Below are 22,782 nucleotides of genomic sequence, written 5' to 3'. Positions count from 1 at the left end.
TGCTGGAGGTCATTTTATAGGGCTCTGGCAGTGCTCATCCTGTTCCTCCTTGCCCAAAGGAGCAGATACCGGTCCTGCTGATGGGTTAAGGACCTTCTACGGCCCTGTCCAGCTCTCCTAGAGTAACTGCCTGTCTCCTGGATTCTCCTCCATGCCCTTAAGACTGTGTTGGGAGACACAGCAAACCTTCTGGCAATTGCACGTATTGATGTACCATCCTGGAGAAGTTGGACTACTTGTACAACCTCTGTAGGGTCGGGGTATCACCTCATGCTACCTAGTGACACTGACCGTAGCCAAATACAAAATGAGTGAAGAAACAGTCAGAAAAGACGAGGAGGGGAAAAATGTCAGTGGCCTCCACCTGTTAAACCATTCCAGTTTTGGGGGTCGTCTCATTGTTGCCCCTCTAGTGCACCTGTTGTTAATTGCATTAACACCAAAGCAGCTGTAACTGATTAGCAACACCCTTTGCTACTTAACTGACCAGATCAATAGCCCAGAAGTTTCACTGACTTCATGCTATACTCTGATTAAAAAGTGTTCTTTTAATTTTTTGAGCAGTATATTCAGAATAGCATGTAACAAACCCAAGGGGAAAGCTTGACTAAGAACCCGTATTAAATGTAAACAGTATTGTGAGCACAATGAAGAAGCATTCAAAAATAGACAGCACTGCCATTTATTTGTTTCCACTTCAAGCACTGTGTGGAATCACATATGTTCAATTATGAATTTTTAATTTTATTTAGGTTATGTTAATTGGCAATTGGAAATTGTCACTGAGTGTGAATATGGTGGGAGTGTGTGTGTGAATGACTGTTTTTTGTGACGGACTAGAATTCTGTCCAGGTCTGTTTTCAGCCTCTTGTCCAGTCCTTGTATCGAGAATGTTCTAGAAGTTACTATTTAACTGAGTCCATTGAGAGCTTCATTGCCTGCAAAGTTCATTGCCTGCGCCAGATGCTATCAATAAACAAGGTACATTTTAGTGAGGTAATGTTCAGACTTTAATTTCATCATTACTTATGTTTATTTACAGAGAAATCAGTCATTGAAACACTAGAATTCAAAAGCAGGAGAAAACATAAACTGAATGATTCAAAGCTCGTAACAACGTATGACGAGGAGAGAAAGATGTCCGTGTAATTTAAATAGTTCTTTTTTCTTAATCTTACTAAGGTTCTTTCCGTTAAAGTATGCACCTTCATGGCAGAGCCTTTCTCCTTCTCATCTTCATTGGGCACTGCACTTTTGTCCTCAGGCAGAATGATGATTCACCCTTTCTCATATCAAAAGTGGCATGTCATTCCTCCCTTTTAAAAGCTATATGTCTACCTCTCTCAGAAGCTGTATAACGTCTGCATCACAGCAAAAGAGGTGCTTTTTTTACACCATGGCTTGATCGCTATTTTTAGTAAGTTATATCAGTCCAAGTTACTGAGAATTTACTCTTGATTTTCACTACCTGTCTATCTCAGATTATTTAAGCTAACTATGAGATACAAGTTAAACAATAACATTCCCAAAAGCTCCTATTTCACATTTTCATACAAGCATTTACACACTGGTTAGCCTATTTGAGCTTAAACATAAGCATTCCAATTAATAATGACACCACTTCTTAGCTATTGGTTTTGTACTTACATATTTCCCAGAATTCCTGCCTCATTTGCATTACAGAATTTGACACTCGGTTAAAACACATTATTATTCCTGTCTATTTTTTTAGCTGCTGGTTCAAATGAAGAAAAGATCTAACAGACCCCTTTCCTAAAGGGATCTCAAATTTGTTCATCAAAAGCTTTACAAGCAAACCCTATCATACTTTTCTTCATTCACAGCTCAGCTTCTGCATCTTCTTTCCCCATCACCATGTTTAGTGTCTGAATGGATATATGTAAGTGCTGGGACTCTTTCATTCAGACAGATTTTTTTCAGTTGAAGAACGGGAGCAGAAGCTTCGAGCACCATCTAACAGCGAGGTTCAAGCACCGTGGTACATTGACATTTGATCGAAGAGCGGGGGGGAGTGGCTAAGATATGCGTAATGTCCACCAGTACACTTGAAAAAAAAGCTGGTGTATGCACCAAACGCAGAACTGCTAAAAACAGAGAAATGCCGGTACCCACTTCACCCCCTGCCCCTGCTGTCTTCATGATATTGCCTAATGTAATGCCAGCCTATGAGCTCTATATGTACAATTTGTTCACTTAATAGCCTAATCTATTTAAAATAATCCTAAAATAAGTCACACAAGTTCAATATGCGAGTCTTATTTAATAAACTAAAAAATTTAAATTTTATCCTCATTACACAGTGATTGGCTGTAGTAAACAGGAAATCTTTATATAGTGCAAGGCTCCTAAACTTCTGTTGAGTTCCTCCTTGAACAGAGTCCCTTAGTAAAGCAGAAACGCCCCAGTTAAACCATCTTTCTGTTTTTTATTTTAAAAAGGGTAAGCAGAAGTATTACTTATTTATTATATTTTAATAGACAATGCATTTTTGAAATAATACAGTCATGACAGCTAGTCTTTAACTTGCAAAGTAGAATAAATGAAAATGATTAATTTATGATTAGATTTGACTATAAACTCTTTTCTGAATATAAGCTATATGCTTCCATGTAATATTATCTGTTAACGCAGACAATGGGGGATAAAAATGGTTACACTTCCATTAATGAAGAAAAGCAAATGATACACCATCACTCTACAAAGATCTCCTACCCTGCTTGGGTGTTTCCATATCAGTTTTTTACAGTAAATATATTGTGCATTTAGTCGGTGATGATTCATTTTTTTATTACTGTCAATGGGTAGAATGTTTAGCCTACCTAAAAAGTGCAATGTTAGAATAAATCTAAAAGAATTTGGGTTAAATGAAGGCTCAGCGGTTAGTACCACTGCCTTCCAGCTTTAAGATCCTATGCCCGCCTGCCTCACCAGACACTGCTGATATGAAATTTCATCTTGCTTTAGTCATTTCTCATCAAGAGAACTGACAATCACATGGTCATTTAGTGCAGCAAGCTGTTCACATCATGCAAACTCCATTTGAAATGAGTCCTTCAGATTTCTTTGCACAACTGTCCAAAGTAAATGTTGCAATCACACTATTGGGATGCATTGATTTTTGTATCCTAAATAAGGTTTGTTTCTTTTGTTTCGTGGTTTATTTTTATGCACTGCTGGAATACTCCAAGACCTACGAGGTTTTAAGGGATCACAGAAATTAAGAAGTAATACTGTATTCCCATTGGTCCAACTACTACAATGTGGCAGTATAAAGTGGGGCAGTTCAACTCCAACTACCCACTCTCACAGTGTGAACTATACTCAGGAGGCTTTACTCCTGCTAGATGACAGGGTATTGATTTATTATGCTTTCCACAATGAGGTATATTGACATTCTGTCATCTTGAAAAAACTCGCTGCTTCCCTCTGAGACAGATGTTACAAAAATAAACTGAGGCACAGCTTATCTTTCTGGCATGCCCGCTGTGTCACTCAGCTGATGTGCCTCTTTATCATCAGTCCTAGCAGTTAGCTTCAATATAGCTTAAGTATGGCTCAGTTCCTGAGCCACATTCTTTTCCTATCATTTTCAAGAAGAGATTCCACACAATTTATATGTCACCACTGATCCCAAGATTGCAGGATGAGCACAAAAATGAGCATTAGCCACATTGCTCTGGCGTCTCCGGGGATTAGAACAGGAAAACGAAGCAATGCTTTGGTAATAATATCAACAAATGTTCAAATACATAGGGCCACCCAGACACAAAAAAGTCTGCTGATACTCCAGGCTTTCTTTTCCCACACAGCAAAGAAAGAAATAAAAACTGGCATGTATAATTGTGACATCACTTTAAGGGACCCCGAGGCCGGCAAGTATCATCAACGTAGAACAGGTATATGGAACACATAGTCTGGAACCTCATAGTTTGGACCACTGGTATATATTATATATATATATATATATATATATATATATATATATATATATATATATATATATATCTATATATATAATATAAATATTATACCAGTGGTCCAAACTATGAGGTTCCAGACTATGTGTTCCATATACCTGTTCTACGTTTGATGATACTTGCCGGCCTCGGGGTCCCTTAAAGTGATGTCACAATTATACATGCCAGTTTTTTATTTCTTTCTTTGCTGTGTGGGAAAAGAAAGCCTGGAGTATCAGCAGACTTTTTTGTGTCTGGGTGGCCCTATGTATTTGAACATTTGTTGATATTATTACCAAAAGCATTGCTTCGTTTTCCTGTTCTAATCCCCGGAGACGCCAGAGCAATGTGGCTAATGCTCATTTTTGTGCTCATCCTGCAATCTTGGGATCAGTGGTGACATATAAATTGTGTGGAATCTCTTCTTGAAAATGATAGGAAAAAGAATGTGGCTCAGGAACTGAGCCATACTTAAGCTATATTGAAGCTAACTGCTAGGACTGATGATAAAGAGGCACATCACGCTGAGTGACACAGCGGGCATGCCAGAAAGATAAGCTGTGCCTCAGTTTATTTTTGTAACATCTGTCTCAGAGGGAAGCAGCGAGTTTTTTCAAGATGACAGAATGTCAATATACCTCATTGTGGAAAGCATAATAAATCAATACCCTGTCATCTAGCAGGAGTAAAGCCTCCTGAGTATAGTTCACACTGTGAGAGTGGGTAGTTGGAGTTGAACTGCCCCACTTTATACTGCCACATTGTAGTAGTTGGACCAATGGGAATACAGTATTACTTCTTAATTTCTGTGATCCCTTAAAACCTCGTAGGTCTTGGAGTATTCCAGCAGTGCATAAAAATAAACCACGAAACAAAAGAAACAAACCTTATTTAGGATACAAAAATCAATGCATCCCAATAGTGTGATTGCAACATTTACTTTGGACAGTTGTGCAAAGAAATCTGAAGGACTCATTTCAAATGGAGTTTGCATGATGTGAACAGCTTGCTGCACTAAATGACCATGTGATTGTCAGTTCTCTTGATGAGAAATGACTAAAGCAAGATGAAATTTCATATCAGCAGTGTCTGGTGAGGCAGGCGGGCATAGGATCTTAAAGCTGGAAGGCAGTGGTACTAACCGCTGAGCCTTCATTTAACCCAAATTCTTTTAGATTTATTCTAACATTGCACTTTTTAGGTAGGCTAAACATTCTACCCATTGACAGTAATAAAAAAATGAATCATCACCGACTAAATGCACAATATATTTACTGTAAAAAACTGATATGGAAACACCCAAGCAGGGTAGGAGATCTTTGTAGAGTGATGGTGTATCATTTGCTTTTCTTCATTAATGGAAGTGTAACCATTTTTATCCCCCATTGTCTGCGTTAACAGATAATATTACATGGAAGCATATAGCTTATATTCAGAAAAGAGTTTATAGTCAAATCTAATCATAAATTAATCATTTTCATTTATTCTACTTTGCAAGTTAAAGACTAGCTGTCATGACTGTATTATTTCAAAAATGCATTGTCTATTAAAATATAATAAATAAGTAATACTTCTGCTTACCCTTTTTAAAATAAAAAACAGAAAGATGGTTTAACTGGGGCGTTTCTGCTTTACTAAGGGACTCTGTTCAAGGAGGAACTCAACAGAAGTTTAGGAGCCTTGCACTATATAAAGATTTCCTGTTTACTACAGCCAATCACTGTGTAATGAGGATAAAATTTAAATTTTTTAGTTTATTAAATAAGACTCGCAATATTGAACTTGTGTGACTTATTTTAGGATTATTTTAAATAGATTAGGCTATTAAGTGAACAAATTGTACATATAGAGCTCATAGGCTGGCATTACATTAGGCAATATCATGAAGACAGCAGGGGCAGGGGGTGAAGTGGGTACCGGCATTTCTCTGTTTTTAGCAGTTCTGCGTTTGGTGCATACACCAGCTTTTTTTTCAAGTGTACTGGTGGACATTACGCATATCATAGCCACTCCCGCCCCGCTCTTCGATCAAATGTCAATGTACCACGGTGCTTGAACCTCGCTGTTAGATGGTGCTCGAAGCTTCTGCTCCCCGTTCTTCAACTGAAAAAAATCTGTCTGAATGAAAGAGTCCCAGCACTTACATATATCCCCTTCAGACACTAAACATGGTGATGGGGAAAGAAGATGCAGAAACTGAGCTGTGAATGAAGAAAAGTATGATATGGTTTGCTTGTAAAGCTTTTGATGAACAAATTTGAGATCCCTTTAGGAAAGGGGTCTGTTAGATCTTTTCTTCATTTGAACCAGCAGCTAAAAAAATAGACAGGAATAATAATGTGTTTTAACCGAGTGTCAAATTCTGTAATGCAAATGAGGCAGGAATTCTGGGAAATATGTAAGTACAAAACCAATAGCTAAGAAGTGGTGTCATTATTAATTGGAATGCTTATGTTTAAGCTCAAATAGGCTAACCAGTGTGTAAATGCTTGTATGAAAATGTGAAATAGGAGCTTTTGGGAATGTTATTGTTTAACTTGTATCTCATAGTTAGCTTAAAATAATCTGAGATAGACAGGTAGTGAAAATCAAGAGTAAATTCTCAGTAACTTGGACTGATATAACTTACTAAAAATAGCGATCAAGCCATGGTGTAAAAAAAGCACCTCTTTTGCTGTGATGCAGACGTTATACAGCTTCTGAGAGAGGTAGACATATAGCTTTTAAAAGGGAGGAATGACATGCCACTTTTGATATGAGAAAGGGTGAATCATCATTCTGCCTGAGGACAAAAGTGCAGTGCCTCAATGAAGATGAGAAGGAGAAAGGCTCTGCCATGAAGGTGCATACTTTAACGGAAAGAACCTTAGTAAGATTAAGAAAAAAGAACTATTTAAATTACACGGACATCTTTCTCTCCTCGTCATACGTTGTTACGAGCTTTGAATCATTCAGTTTATGTTTTCTCCTGCTTTTGAATTCTAGTGTTTCAATGACTGATTTCTCTGTAAATAAACATAAGTAATGATGAAATTAAAGTCTGAACATTACCTCACTAAAATGTACCTTGTTTATTGATAGCATCTGGCGCAGGCAATGAACTTTGCAGGCAATGAAGCTCTCAATGGACTCAGTTAAATAGGTAACTTCTAGAACATTCTCGATACAAGGACTGGACAAGAGGCTGAAAACAGACCTGGACAGAATTCTAGTCCGTCACAAAAAACAGTCATTCACACACACACTCCCACCATATTCACACTCAGTGACAATTTCCAATTGCCAATTAACATAACCTAAATAAAATTAAAAATTCATAATTGAACATATGTGATTCCACACAGTGCTTGAAGTGGAAACAAATAAATGGCAGTGCTGTCTATTTTTGAATGCTTCTTCATTGTGCTCACAATACTGTTTACATTTAATACGGGTTCTTAGTCAAGCTTTCCCCTTGGGTTTGTTACATGCTATTCTGAATATACTGCTCAAAAAAATTAAAAGAACACTTTTTAATCAGAGTATAGCATGAAGTCAGTGAAACTTCTGGGCTATTGATCTGGTCAGTTAAGTAGCAAAGGGTGTTGCTAATCAGTTACAGCTGCTTTGGTGTTAATGCAATTAACAACAGGTGCACTAGAGGGGCAACAATGAGACGACCCCCAAAACTGGAATGGTTTAACAGGTGGAGGCCACTGACATTTTTCCCCTCCTCGTCTTTTCTGACTGTTTCTTCACTCATTTTGTATTTGGCTACGGTCAGTGTCACTACTGGTAGCATGAGGTGATACCCCGACCCTACAGAGGTTGTACAAGTAGTCCAACTTCTCCAGGATGGTACATCAATACGTGCAATTGCCAGAAGGTTTGCTGTGTCTCCCAACACAGTCTTAAGGGCATGGAGGAGAATCCAGGAGACAGGCAGTTACTCTAGGAGAGCTGGACAGGGCCGTAGAAGGTCCTTAACCCATCAGCAGGACCGGTATCTGCTCCTTTGGGCAAGGAGGAACAGGATGAGCACTGCCAGAGCCCTATAAAATGACCTCCAGCAGGCCACTGGTGTGACTGTCTCTGACCAAACAATCAGAAACAAACTTCAAGAGGGTGGCCTGAGAGCTCAATGTCCTCTAGTGGGCCCTGTGCTCACTGCCCGGCACCATGGAGCTCAACTGGTCTTTGCCATAGAATACAAGAATTGGCAGGTCCACCACTGGGGCCCTGTACTTTTCACAGATGAGACCAGGTTCACCCTGAGCATATGTGACAGATGTGAAAGGGTTTGGAGAAGCTATGGAGAACATTATGCTGCCTGTAACATCGTTCAGCATGACTGGTTTGGTGATGGGTCAGTGATGGTCTGGGGAGGCATATCCATGGGGGGAAGCACAGACCTCTATAGGCTAGACAACGGCACCTTGACTGCCATTAGGTTTTGGGATGAAATCCTTGGACACATTGTTAGACCCTATGCTGGTGGAGTGGGTCCCGGCCTCATGTGGCGAGAGTATACAGGCAGTTCCTGGAGGATGAAGGAATTGATACCATTGACTGGCCCCCACGCTCACCTGACCTAAATCCAATAGAATACCTCTGGGCCATTATGTTTCGGTCCATCGGTTGCACCTCAGACTGTCCAGGAGCTCAGTGATGCCCTGGTCCATGATCTGGGAGGAGATCCCCCAGGACACCATCCCTTGTCTCATTAGGAACATGCCATGACGTTGACAGGCATGCATACAAGCACATGAGGGCCAAACAAACTACTGAGTACGATATGGAGTTGCTGCAATGAAATTTTGGCAAAATGGACTATCCTGCCACTTCATTTTTTTCAATTTGATTTTCAGGGCGTCTTTGAATTCAGCCCTCCGTAGGTTGGTAATTTTCATTTCCATCAAATGATGTGGCATCCTTTCGTTCCTAACACATTACCCAGTCCATATCAGTATAGATATCCAGTATGATTTATTTTCCCATTGAGATCTGATGTGTTTTCAAAGTGTTCCTTTAATTTTTTTAGCAGCTTATATTGTGAGGATGTTTCGGAGGAACAATGTTTTGTTAAATGGACAGTCTGTTAAAACAAAGACATTTTGATATTCTTCAGTTATTTACGCATAGCCTGAAATTGGGACTGTCCCTGTCATCTGAACGTCTGGTCATTGTAGCAAATTGTAGTAAAAGCGAAATACAGAATTGTTATAATCTGCAGATAATGGAGCCTTGAGCTTGGTTTTGTGTAAGTTAACAGTAGTAACTAAATGTTGCTCTGTGGACAACTGCTTGTATGCCACAGGGCACTTCATAGTTAATCCTTTGTTTGTCTTGCTTGCATTTTATACTTTTATGGTTAGTAAAATCATTTAACTTACCTGTTATGACTTAAAGCAGTGGGATGTGGGAGATGCTTGCAGCTATATCTGAACTTATCTTGCCAAGAGAGGGTTGTTGTCACATGTATGCAGACAATCCACCAGTGACACCATGTTCTTAACCTCATATGCAGTCCACTGGTGTTTCTTTAACTTGTATTGGGGATCTGTTTGCAGTGAGTAGCGGTTATTGGAGATGAAAAAGTAGAAAATCTACAAAATACAAGTTGGTATAACTGCTGCCAAAGTAGAAATTGAACTGTCTCAATAAATTTCCTTGAAGAATAAGTTTTCCACATTCGAACAAAATTGGTCCATAGAGGGCTGAGTTGTTTCTTGTGGGCAGACAGATGGACAGGCAGACAGACATAACTATCACAATAGCATCTTCACAAATTATATGACAGAGCATCTAAAAAGAACACTTTTACATGAAAAAATACACAGTGGATGAAAACATATATACACACTCTTTGGGTTCTATGGTTTAACATATCAAGACATAACTAAAGATCATCTGGTCCTCACCAAGTCCTATAATACAGTATTTTTTAAAGGTCATTGTTTTAATGTTGCATAATTAAGCAACAGCTTAAGGGCACTAGTGAATACAGTTATCCACCGAGCCAAGGTTTGGCACTGTTTTCTGATCCTTTCTCTCTGTCTTCCTCTGTAAACCAGGTGAATGACGGCTCTTCTGTCACTTACATCATCTCCGGTGTCCATCCTTCTGTATCCACCTCTTCCTACCGGCTTTCTTCATAACCTGGAAAAACAAATGCCTACTTTAGTTTTGTTTTGGACTCATGTCTATAACAATAAACTAAATACTGTAAAGTAATTCTGTGTTTATTTCCTCAAAACCAGTCAAATTATACATGGATACCAAGGTGGTACCCCAACTCTTTAGCTGTGTTTTTTATATCATGTTACACTGTATATATGATTATTTTACTTCCTGTCCTTATAAACTGATTATAGGTTAATTAACATGTTTAATATTAGATTAATTAAGAATCCTCTCTGATAGACTGTAAAGCCACTTGTCCAGATACTCCAGGCCTGCCAAGGCATATAATTTCTTCAGCAAAGTTTGGCAGCAGATCATTTTTTGAAGGTGACATTGCTTTGTCTCCAACAGAGAAAATGCCCAGGAAGACACTTACTAGATATCCAAACCACCTTAGTCAATCCAGAGTAAATCCAGAGATGGATGATCCTACTTAAATGACCCCTTGTACTGTGAAACTTCACTTCTGTCACAAAGATTCTGCCATCCTACTCGGGAACCACATATTGGCTTTTTGTATGTAAACTTTCATTCTTGTGGTATTATTCAGTGTGCATGACCAACAATGGAGATGTAGATTGGATAGTAAGCTGAAACTCTTTGTCTTAAAGGCATACCAAGATGTACAGGAATTTTTCTACTACAGGGTGCAGACTTCCATTCAGAAAGCATGTCTTATTTAACAACTGCAGTGTCAAATTATATGACCAGGAATCACCAAGGGTGACTGATTACCTGATTCCCTCATAGCATTTTATCATAGTTCCAATTTTTATATTGAACCATGAGATCATGTTATCTTGACATCCAATTAATAGAGAGCTCACCCGCATAAAAAGATGAACATTACACAGAAGTAAAAAGTATAAATTATTGAACAGACATGCGTGCTCCCTCCAAAGTTTACTAATCATTTCTTGCATTTGCACAGTCTAAAGCTTTCCTTTTGCTTTTTCCCTTCCATTATGTCACCATTGCTCGTGTGTGCTTGTGGGTACTGTAGATATATTGTACTTCTGGTTAAGCACTCACTCAATGTTTGCTTTCATGGACAGAATACCCCAATCCTATAACCTGACAGTTTGATTATGTTCTAGCAAGTCATGGAGAGTTGTAAGGGCTGTTAAAAACGCTATGACGGAGTCAAGAGTCGCTGTTAGTGTAACACTAAATATGTGATGGCACATGCTGTGACTGTCTACAACTCTGTGATTTTCTTCAGAGTAAGTAAGTGAAAGCTACAATTAAAATGTAGGGACACTTGTTTAGTGTGACGTCGCTTTACAGCAGCTGTTCCATGATCAACTTCCAAGAGGAGCTTTGTGGGAAGACATTTGCCTATCCCCTGGATATTGCTGGATTTACAATTACTCTTAATTCTTTTACAGCAGTGTAACATCAGGCAGAATTAGACTATTTAGCAATACAATAGATAGATAGATAGATAGATAGATAGATAGATAGATAGATAGATAGATAGATAGATAGATAGATAGATAGATAGATGATAGATAGATAGATAGATAGATAGATAGATAGATAGAATTCTTTATTGTTGTTAAGCATACACATAACAAAAGTTTTTGTTGGTAGGACTCGGCCTCAAGGCAGAACACTTAAAATACATAATACACTATAAATAATAAAATAAACAATAAGTTTAAAAGACAGCAGCAATAAAACATCATCAAGTCCAGACTTTTCCTGAGGTACTACGCCTGCAGAGACCAGTGATCTGTATGCATGTGTCTGCAGGCCAGGAATACGAGTATGTGTGTTTGATTACGAGGGAAAGTGCATGTGCATGTCTATAGGGGGACAGGTTAGGGGTAGATGTATGTGTGTGTATCAGCAGGGGCAGATGGACTTCACAGTTCTGGGGAAAAAGCTGTCATTCAGTCTGTTGGTACGTATTTTTATGTTTCTGTACCACTTTCCCGAAGGCAGTGGTACAAACAGTCCATTTCTCGGATGGGTGAGATCCGCAGCTATACATTTGGCCCTCTTCTGCACCCTTCCAGCATATACAGAGTCCAGGTCTAGGAGAGGACTTCCCACGATCCCATGTGCTGTTCTCACCACCCGTGCCAAGTCCTTCCTGTTCTGTGCTGTGTAGCTGCCATACCACACTGTCATACTGTGACAGAGAATGCTTTCTATAGAGGTTCTATAGAAGTTTGTGAGCAGCCGAGAGGAGAATCCAGCACGTCTCATCTTCCTGAGAAAGAAGAGTCTTTGTTGGGCATTCTTTACCAGGTGAGATGTGTTCAAAGACCAGGTCAGAACTTGATATTGTCCACACACATTACAGCCTCCTCATGTATGAATATAGGAGCATGTTCTCTTCTTCTGGACCTCTTATAGTCCACAATGACTTCTTTGGTCTTGCTGCTGTTCAAGATGAGGTTGTTGGCTGAGCACCATAGTGCTAGGTATTGTATCTCCTCTCTGTAGTGAGTCTCATCATTGTCTGATATGAGACCCACCACATTCGTATCATCCGCAAACTTCACAACCATATTTGTGGCATGGTTTGGCAGAGCAATCGTGCATAAATAACGTGAAGAGTGCTGGGCTGAGCACACAACCCTGTGGCATGCCTGTGTTCAGAACCAGTGTGGCTGATGTACGATCTCCAATTCTAACCACATGAGGCATGTTGGTGAGAAAGTCCCTGATCCAGAGACACAACAATGTGAACAGACCCAGATTATGAAGCTTTTGTACCAGCTTGTCCTGGATTATGGTGTTAAACGCTGAACTAAAATCAATGAATAGCATCCTAACATAAGTGTTAGGGCACTGCAGATGAGTCAGGTCTGTGTGAAGTATTATTGAGACGGCATCCTCTGTAGATCTGTTCCTCCTGTAAGAGAACTGATGGTTGTCAAATCCAGCAGGGATGGCATCCTTTATGTACTTTAGGAGGATTCTCTCAAAGCACTTCATTATTACTGGGATCAGAGCCATAGGGCGGTAATCATTAAGGTAGGTGACCGCTGATTTTTTAGTCACTGGCACAATAGTGGAGGATTTGAGGCAGACAGGGACCATTGCAAGTTGTAGAGAAAAGTTGAAAACGTCCAGAAAGACTCCTGCCAATTGATCAGCACATATTTTCAGTGTTTTACCCGACACCTTATCTGGTCCTGCAGCCCTGTTGGTGTTGATCCTCCTCAGGGTGGACCTCACTTGGTGTAGTTGCAGGACTAGAGGCTGATGCTGCTCCTCCAGCCAAGGGAGATGTACAGTCTCCCTGCTGCTAGATGCATCAAAGCATGCAAAGAAACTGTTCAAGGTGTCAGGGAGACTAGGGTCATAGGTGACCTGCTGATCGCTGCGCTTATAATCCGTTATGGTCTTTAAGCCTCTCCACATGTTCCGTGGTTCGTTATTATCAAAATACTCCTCGATACGCTGTTTGTATGTGTATTTTGCCAGGTTTATTCCTTTTTTTAGTTCTTTTGGGCTTTGCTATATGCCAGCCTGTCGCCTGACCTATATGCAGCGTCCCGGGCTTTAAGCAGGGCCTCACCATACTGTCTAGCCACAGCTTCTGATTTGGAAACACCCTAAAGGTCTTCGTGGGCAGGACAGCATCAGTAAAGAACTGCACATAGGATAGGACAGATGATGTATATCCCTCTAGATCTGAGCCCTCTTTGAACACTCCCCAGTCAGTATGCTCAAAACAGTCCTGTAATGCTGAAGATGCCGCCTCAGTCCATACCTGTACTGTTCTGGTGTTCGGTTTCATCTTACAGATCATGGGAGTATAGACTGGGGCTCCTGGGATGTTGCAATAAACTTGATCCAGAATGCTATTGTCTCTAGTTGGAAAGTTTATAAATACTAGAAATTTGGGAAGCACTGCTTTTAATTCTACATGATTAAAGTCACCAGCCACAATCACAGCCACGTCTGGATTGGCATTCATTTGTCTGCTAATCAGGCAGTACAGCTCTTCCAATGCTAATTTAGCGTTAGCTCGTGGTGGGATATAAACAGCCACTATCAGGATGGAGGAGAACTCTCTTACCGTCTTGAATGGTCTGCATTTCACTGCCAGATATTCCAAGTCGAGGGAACAGTATGTTCCAATAATGTTTTTAGCTGTACTTGTAGCTGTTTGTACCAGGATTTATTAATGTACAGCGCCAGCCTTCCACCTTTACATTTAGCGGAAGCTGCAGTCCTGTCTGCTCGGAACAGAGCGCGCCCCTCTAGCTCCACCACAGCGTCTGGAATGTTATTACCCAGCCAGGTCTCAGTAATCATTGCCACACAGCTGTCCACCCTACGTGAGATGATTCTCAGCCAAATCTCGTCCATCTTATTGGAGAGAGACCTAGCATTAGTGAGGAAGAGACTGGGAAGAGCCAGTCTGTATGGGTTAGCATGTAGCCTAGCATGTAGGCCGCTCCTTCTGCCCCACTTTTGTTTATGGTGTCTCCTCCGCAGTCTCAGCCACAGAGAGGGGATGGTAAAAGCCTCAGTAGTCCGCTGTACCTCTGGTGGAATAAAGTCCAGCCTTGGGGATGCATGGAGCTCAAACCACTTCCCTATATTAATTAAATCAACCCTTCCATACTGGGTTAACGCTTTGAGTGGTTTAACTAACAGTAAAAACTTAATTACAAATTAAATGAAACCAAAAGCCGAGAGCCACTGAGCCGCTGCGTGTGTCTGCACCGCCATGATGTTCTATCCCAGTGCTTTTCTATATTACACTGTTAGCACTCCGACTGATTTTACTTAACTGGAAGAATCGTAAATGACCTGTCATAAGTCTATTGCAAAATGATGTGTTAAATTATCTAAAACTAGAAAAAAAATCAAAAAACACATCTTAAAAAATGATGTGTGATGACATTATGCATCACTTTACAGTTGTCACATGATAGCATCCAACATGGTAACCGAGAAATTGCAGCTTGAATAACTGAAACATCATCCAAAATAACACAGTGCGATATATTTGTAATAACAATAAAAATACACAAATATCAAAATATATAAATAATAATCAACACAAACTACACAAAATGACAGAAAATAAATATGAATAAAGGCAAAATCAGCAAAACTGTTTTGTGGTTTCTATGGATGAATTTTACTCTGATGTGCGTTGTTAGCTTTTTTCCAAACATATAAGTGTTTAGGTCAGCACAAAAAGTGCTTCTATTGACCTGTGTGTCCGTAAAAACTTCCAGGTGTAACAGTTACAGGAGATGAGAGAAAGGCTTTTACCTACACCTATCCTACAAAATGGATAGCATCCTTAACTTTATACATTTGGAAAATACGACATTGACTGTGCAATGAATGGAGTCCTACAACCTTACAATAGTGTAACTGTAAAAATTTGAATACATGAGAACCATCCTTAGATCACTTTGTGTTATGAGTGGCAGAGATTTGTTCAAAACCACAAGGCAAACTTGTGGTCAGATATCTAATAGAAAAATCAAGGAATTGTACTAGAAAGTGTTAGGATTTCTGTTATAAATTGCCCTTTACTTTTTCTTTGTTTTAGGTTTGTTTCATTTTTTTTTCAGCCCCTTGTTGCAGTTCTGTTTCTTTTTTTTTCTCCATTTATCTTTTTTACTAGCTTTAAGTTTTACTCTGCTGGCTTAGCTCTCTTTCTTAGGGGTGGGGGGCTGATTTGTTATGTTTGAAAAAATTTATTTATTTGTATGGAATGTTGTGTGATTTCAATAAAATCAATAAAATAAAAAAGGGGAGAGAATCTGCTTCCTCAGTGCTTTAAGAGCTTATTCTAAATATTATTGATTAGATCCTGCCAGGTTTTGAAAAAGTTCTGCACAGATCCTCTAAGTGAGAATTTGATTTTTTCCAATTTCAAATGGTATATAACATCAGTTACCCACTGACTTAAAAGAGGACAGTTAGGATTCTTCCAGTTGAGCAGGATAAGTCTACGTGCCAATAGTGAAGTAAAGGCAATTACAGTTTGTTTGTCCTTCTCCACTTTAAGCCCATCTGGGAGTCCACCAAACACAGCTGCTAGTGGATTAGGAGGGAGTGTGACACCAAGGCTGTCTGAAGGCATTTAAAGATTTGGTCCAGAATGATGTTATGCAGTTCTGTTTCTGTTTTTAGTAATTTAGACAACCATTCCTTTGTGTAAATAAAGTAAATCAAAAAAGAGTTGGGGGTCCACCCCGTATATTATGCAGACAAAGTGTAGTCTTATTGACTGATATCGAGGTCCAAAAGTTGGGAGTGACTGGAAGGGAAAAAAAATAGCCTTTATAGCAGAGGAAGACGAAGAGCGTGTTTGTGGGAAGGAAGTGGCGTGAGGTCATCTGTGGGTGTTGGCAGTGATGTCATCAGCAGGGACCAGAAGTGAGGTCAGGAACAGGTGGAAGTGGCCGCTTTATGTGGTCTTTTCCTTGGAAGTTCTGTAGGAGGGGAGAAGAGGCATTAATACTCAGCACCATCCCCTGGTCTTGCATCTCATTGCCCCAATTTGAACTCTTTGACTGCTTCCCAAGCGCACGTGTGTGACACCTGTTTGAAATATATTGGCACATAGAGTTCTCAGGTGCTAGGGTTAAGTTACTTGAGAGTTTTATAGACAGTAAGACACCTACTGTCTCAGTCTCACTGCTGTGGCATTTGTAGCTTTCTACTTTGTTCTTTCGCTCTTTTGTATTTTCCTTCCTTTGAAATTAGAAACAGCTTGAAACCTACAAAACTGAATCTCAAATTGGTTAACTGGCAGAAGACAAAGAGTGCAGATAAGAGGAGAATGCTCCACATGGAGTGAGGTCATCAGTGGAAATCCCTGGGAGTCTGTCCTTTTTCTGATTTACATTAAACACATAGATTTCAGTATAGTTGTTAAACTTGTGAAATTATTAGAATATACTAAAATTGGAAGAATAACAGACACTGAGGAGGTAGCAAAACAATTCAAGAAGACCTGAACAAGTTTCAGAACTGGATGAACACTTGGAAAGTGCAGTATAACACAGAAAAATGCAAAGTGCTACACATAGGCAAAGGAAGGCCAATTATAAATACAAGATGGGAGACACTGTCCTAAAGAAAGCAACCTCTTATAAGGATTTAAAAGTTATCTAAGCAATGTGCAGAAGCAATTAAAAAGACAAATAAAAGGTTATACTGTTGAATGTAAAGTAAGGGACATTAAGTTCAGACTATATAATGCACTAGTGAGACTTCATCTGGTGTACTGTGTGCAGTTCTGGTCACCACAGTTCAATACATAAATAGCTGCACTTGAAGCCATGCAGAAGAGAGCATCCAAGTGATTCTTAGGACGTAAGAACATGACAGAATTAAACCTGTTTTGTCTTCAGCAGAGGAGACACTCTAAGATCTTCAAAACCCTCAAAGGCATTGATAAAATATATTTAGTCAAATTCTTTCAACTTAAGGATGAATCACATACTCAAGGGCAGTGGTGGAAATTAAGTGGAGGTGCATTTAGGACCTGGAAGAACTTCTTTAGTGTTAGAGTTATTTGAATCTAGATATGTGTAGTTGAAGAATAAACCTTGACAAACCTTTCAGAAGTATCTGGACGAGATATTTGGACAGCTTAGCTATTAGCTAAGCAAGTGGGCTTGATGGATTTAATAGTCTCCTCTTGTTTGGGAAATTTCCAAATCTGCATTCTTCTGACCATCTAGTTTTTTAAGTTTTCTTGTTTTGACTTTTTCTTTTCATGTGTAAGATTTTTAAATGTTGACTTTTGAAGACTTGTGGCTTAGAAGTTTTGGCTTGCTGCTTATTGTATTATTTAGTGCTCTTTATTTTTCTGCTTCCTTTGTTTTTGAATTTTGAATTTTGTAGTTTTTATTATGAAAGTAGTATTTTGAATTATTTAGGTTTGGTAAGATTTTTTTTAAGGTTTTGGTCTTGCTCATTTTGGGGTTAATTATAATGCCAAGAATTTCAGAATTATATCAGTCACAAAATTAATTTACACTTATCCATTGTGATGGACAGCCGGGTCCCATGCCCGGCAGGGATGCCCCTCCTGCATTTGTTCCGGGGGAGCAACCATGGGCAGCTCAATACCACCCCCGCGACGCTTGGTGTGAGCCTCCCTGGCGGACGGTGATCCCCCAACCTTTCGCATGGCTCCATGGGAGATGGAGTCTTCCACAGCCTGGTTGGGAGCTCAGATGGCAGCTAGAGGGAGCTGCATGGAGTCAACAGCCCGGCTGGACAAATCTTCAGCCCCACCCGGAAGTATAATTAGGACCAGGTGGTCAAGCACCTGGAACGCTTCAGGGTGGGCTATAAAAAGGGCCAGCCACCTCCACTCGAGAGCCAGAGATGGGAGGAGGAGGACTAAGCTAGAGGAGGAGTGGTGGTAAAGGAGAAGAGTGTTTTGGTGGTGTTGTAATTGTGCTTTGGGACTGTGTTGGGCTGTGTGGCACGGGGAAGACGTGTCCCAAAGTTGAAGAATAATAAAGCCTGTGTTTATTTTGTACATGCCTCTTTGTCAGTCTGTGCCAGGTCGGGCGCTATACGGCGTCCAGATTACACCATTTATATAAGATTCTTACTTTTTTATTACTTATTCATTTACAGGTATTTTGTCTTCAAATGTGAAGTGCATGAGTGGTTTGCTCCAATAAAACATGAATACAGGGACATCTTACACCTTACAAATGTGATTGAATGTTGCAATGATTCTAGATTCATAGCGACAGTGGCAACTCATGAGACAATCCCACCGATGTTAGTAGTATGCAGTGTGTGAACAGAAACTGTGAACAGAGAATTAAAAGAAAATCAGAAACGGTAATGTGAAAAATATGTATTGAAAATATATAATATTCAAACATAATCAATCAACATGGAAACCTCCTCAAAATGAAAAAAATATCCAGTGGTTCTTGACATATTGTGCCACTAAAACTTGTGTGTTCACTTTTAGATCTACATTGAGCAGAGGATCGCCCAGATCAGGCCTGATTGTTCAGACGTTTGACCCTAATTATCCCTTTCTTTGGTCTGAGGTAGGCAGCTCTGCATTTGGTTTTTCACAACTGAAAACCTTAATGTGATTAACTTGTACAACAACAATGAAATAAACACCATACATTGTGTGGTAACCAGCCTCAACACAGACAGGCAGACACTGATGGTTCAAACACACACACACGTTTATTGTACATCTTCAACTATTTACAATACCACACAACCCAGTGCCCCTGCACCACACTCCCTCAGTCCAGGCCTCTTCAGTTTATTGCCTTCCTTCACCGCCTTCACTCCTCTCCTCTGAGCTTTGTCCTCTTCCACCCGACTCCAGCTGATGAATGGAGGGAGGCGGCCCCTTTTAAGTCCACCCGGACGTGCTCCAGGTGCTTCCTGATGAGTTTCCTGCGGTACTTCCTGGCGTGGCGGAAGTGCTACACGAGCACCCGGAAGCACTCCAGGTGTCCCTGGTTTTCCTTCCACCAGCACCTCCGGGTGTGGCGGAAATGTTGACGTCCAGGGCTTCATAGGCATCTGGGCGCCCCCTGGTGGTGACCACGGGCTCCTATAGGGTTGAGCTTCCATGTTTTGTTCCCATGGTCCCCATACCAACCAGGGCAGCTGCCCTCTCGTGGTCCGGAGGAGGCGTAGTCCCTTTTCCGGTCCTTCCAGGCATCCCGGCTGGGTACCGGGATACACTTGGTATTTTATTTTACTCACAAGGATTCCTCTACACACAATTACATCCTATAAAAATAACCGATCAAATTCACAGTGAAAAATATATGAGTGTAAGTAGCTGCAGAAGGGAAACTTGGCACTGCCACACCGTGATCATTTCAGAGTCAGCATGCCTAGTGTTTGGAGCTTGCATGTTCTCAGTTTGTTGGAATGAGATGCCACTTTCTTTCAGCACTCGAAAAGTGTTCTGTCAAGTTAATTGGTAACTTTAAATTATTCTGGTAAGTGTCTGTGGGTAGCCAGTTCATTACAGTTCAATTAGCATGTTAATTGAATTATTAGGGATGTGCTTTAGTTATAACCATTGAAAGATTTCAAATAACCTTCGTTTGAACACTTAGGTCAAATTCCTTCCAGACCCCAAAGTGAAGGCACCTTTTAGAATTAATAGGTTCCTTGAAAGGTAATAAATAAGCAATTCATTTTTCAGTCATTGAGCCAGAAAAGACTATTCTAGCACATGTCCAAATGCTCATTGCTTTTCAGGTCATTCACATGCAAAACAAACACCTGCAAGGCAAATAAGTTCCACAGACCTATAAGAAAATTTAAGCAAACACAATAGGCTGCAGGTAACACCCCCATATTTTCAATTCTATTGACTTTAAACATAGATAAACCAAAAATAAAATAATGATGTACAAAAAAATGAATCTAATGTACTGATATGAATTTCCATGTTACAAGTCAGAGAAGTTAATAATTGTTAAGGATTGGGGTCTTTGTCACATATCACCAAAACTAGGGAAAGGTAAAAAGGAAACATTTAGGCAATATTCTCCACTTTAGATATAATAAAACATTCCAGAGTCCCACCCAAGGTTGATTCCTCCCTTGTACCAAAATTTTAAGGATTTTAAATGGATTAAGTAGGTGTGAAATGAGTGGAGTGATGAAAAAAAGTAAAAATATTGCTTGGAAATTAATGGTATATTATTGCATGTTCAATTTCAATGTTGTGTTTAGTTATTTAATAAGAAGAATGTGAAAGACAATTCAAAGTTAGAAGGTGCTTGCTTATTCAGTTACGTTTAGTGAATATCCATTGTTTCTAGATAGAGATGCTTTACTTTATGTGGTATTATTCTTTTTTTAATTATCCAGTAAACTTATATGACTGTGTGTGTGTATATGCAGTTTAATATTTATGTTGTTAAGGAGTACTTGTTAGGCAATTCCCATCCAAATCCATAATAACACTAAGAAAGCATAAAAAGAGTAACAGAAACACACCATAGTAGTAAAATAAAGAAAACTTAAGCTTCTCTGGACCTGCACAATGCCAGCCCTCTAAATAACTTATGGCATTGCCAGTCCACATTCCCACAACAATAGAAACAACAGTACTACTTACTACCTAGCTTTCCTCGCTCAGCAGCCACACTGATCACACTTCCTCGACTCCTGATTCTAAGTTCCAAAAGCATCAGAGATCAGAAGGAGTTTTTATGAGCGCTCCATTTCTGGGAACAAGAATGCCCCATAGAACCCTGGAGATCCTAGTAACTGCTGCACTTGAGAATTCCAATCTTGCAGAAGCCTGAATAACATACAGTAAGTGGCAGGGAGTAATGCATCTGGTGAGACTCCATACTGCAAACCACTGGTCAGTGCAAATAATATCCTCTTATGCAAAGCCCCCTTTGCCTTCCATTATAGTATCAATCCCTAAATAATTACATCACAAGATTCTTCTCTGCACAGACATGTTAGATTTGTGCTCCTTGTCAACAACAGTTTACAGCAAATGTTATCATGGCAAAAACATCCTTAATGATACGATATATATAATGTGCACAGAATATAGTTATGGTGCCATCTCTTTACATTGCTATGATCTTAAAAATAGCTCCAATGACTTTCAATCTTTCGTTTGTTTTACTTTCTTTCCAAACAGTTGGTTTCAGATGCACTCAGAGTCAGCGCTGCCCTAGGTGAAGTTGTAAATACTGCACTGCTTTGAGTGGAATCATAACTGTCAATTGATCCAGAATGCAGCTGCAAGACTCATTTTTAATATTCCCAAATTCTCACACGCTACACCTCTGCTGCAGAACCTGCACTGGCTCCCTGTGGCTGCCGCATCAGGTTCAAAACCCTAACCCTTGCCTTTAAGGCCAAAACTGGAACTGCACCACCTTACATATCAACACTGGTTAAGCAGCGTGTCACTTCTCGCTGTCTCAGAACATCAAGCACTGCTCATCTCGAACCACCCTTACTTAAAAGAAGAGGACAACATGCATCAAGACTCTTTGCAGTGTTGGCTCCTCAGTGGTGGAACGAACTTCCTCTTGCTGTACGAACAGCGGAGACCCTCACTGTCTTCAAACGTCGTCTGAAGACACACTTCTTTCAACAGCACTTGGACTAAAGTCCCCATACTTTTTTTTTCTACCCTTTTTCTAAAAAAAAAAAAAAAAAAAAAAAATTTTTGTACTAACAACTTACTATTTTCTTCTAGCATGGTTTTGTGTACAACTTGGTCAGCGGTAACTTGTTTAATGACAGTAGATTTAATCCTAGCCTTAAAGACTGAAGAACAGTCGTAGACTACTAAGCACTGTTGTAAGTCGCTCTGGATAAGAGCGTCTGCTAAATGATGTAAATGTAAATGTAAATGCCAGACCTGTACATAGAAATTTGGAGACAGCAAAGTATTGAGAGTTTGGATACAAAACAGCACACATGCAATTTGAAAATGTTGAGGTGGGCAGTTGATTACTTATAGCAACATCTGTCTCAGAGAAATACACTCTTGAATGGTATCCTTTCAGAAAACAAGAAGGAATTGGGCTGTATTAGCATGCCCTATTAGTTGAATTTAATGGTTTTCTAAAGAAAGGGAAAAGCATTTTTTACAACATCACATAATCACTTAAACTAAGTTTATGACTTCAGTAAGCCTCCAATTTAC

The sequence above is a fragment of the Erpetoichthys calabaricus genome, chromosome 4, assembly GCF_900747795.2.
Source record: "Erpetoichthys calabaricus chromosome 4, fErpCal1.3, whole genome shotgun sequence".
In the NCBI taxonomy this organism is placed as follows: domain Eukaryota; kingdom Metazoa; phylum Chordata; class Cladistia; order Polypteriformes; family Polypteridae; genus Erpetoichthys; species Erpetoichthys calabaricus.
Note: the sequence above shows the minus strand (reverse complement) of the source record.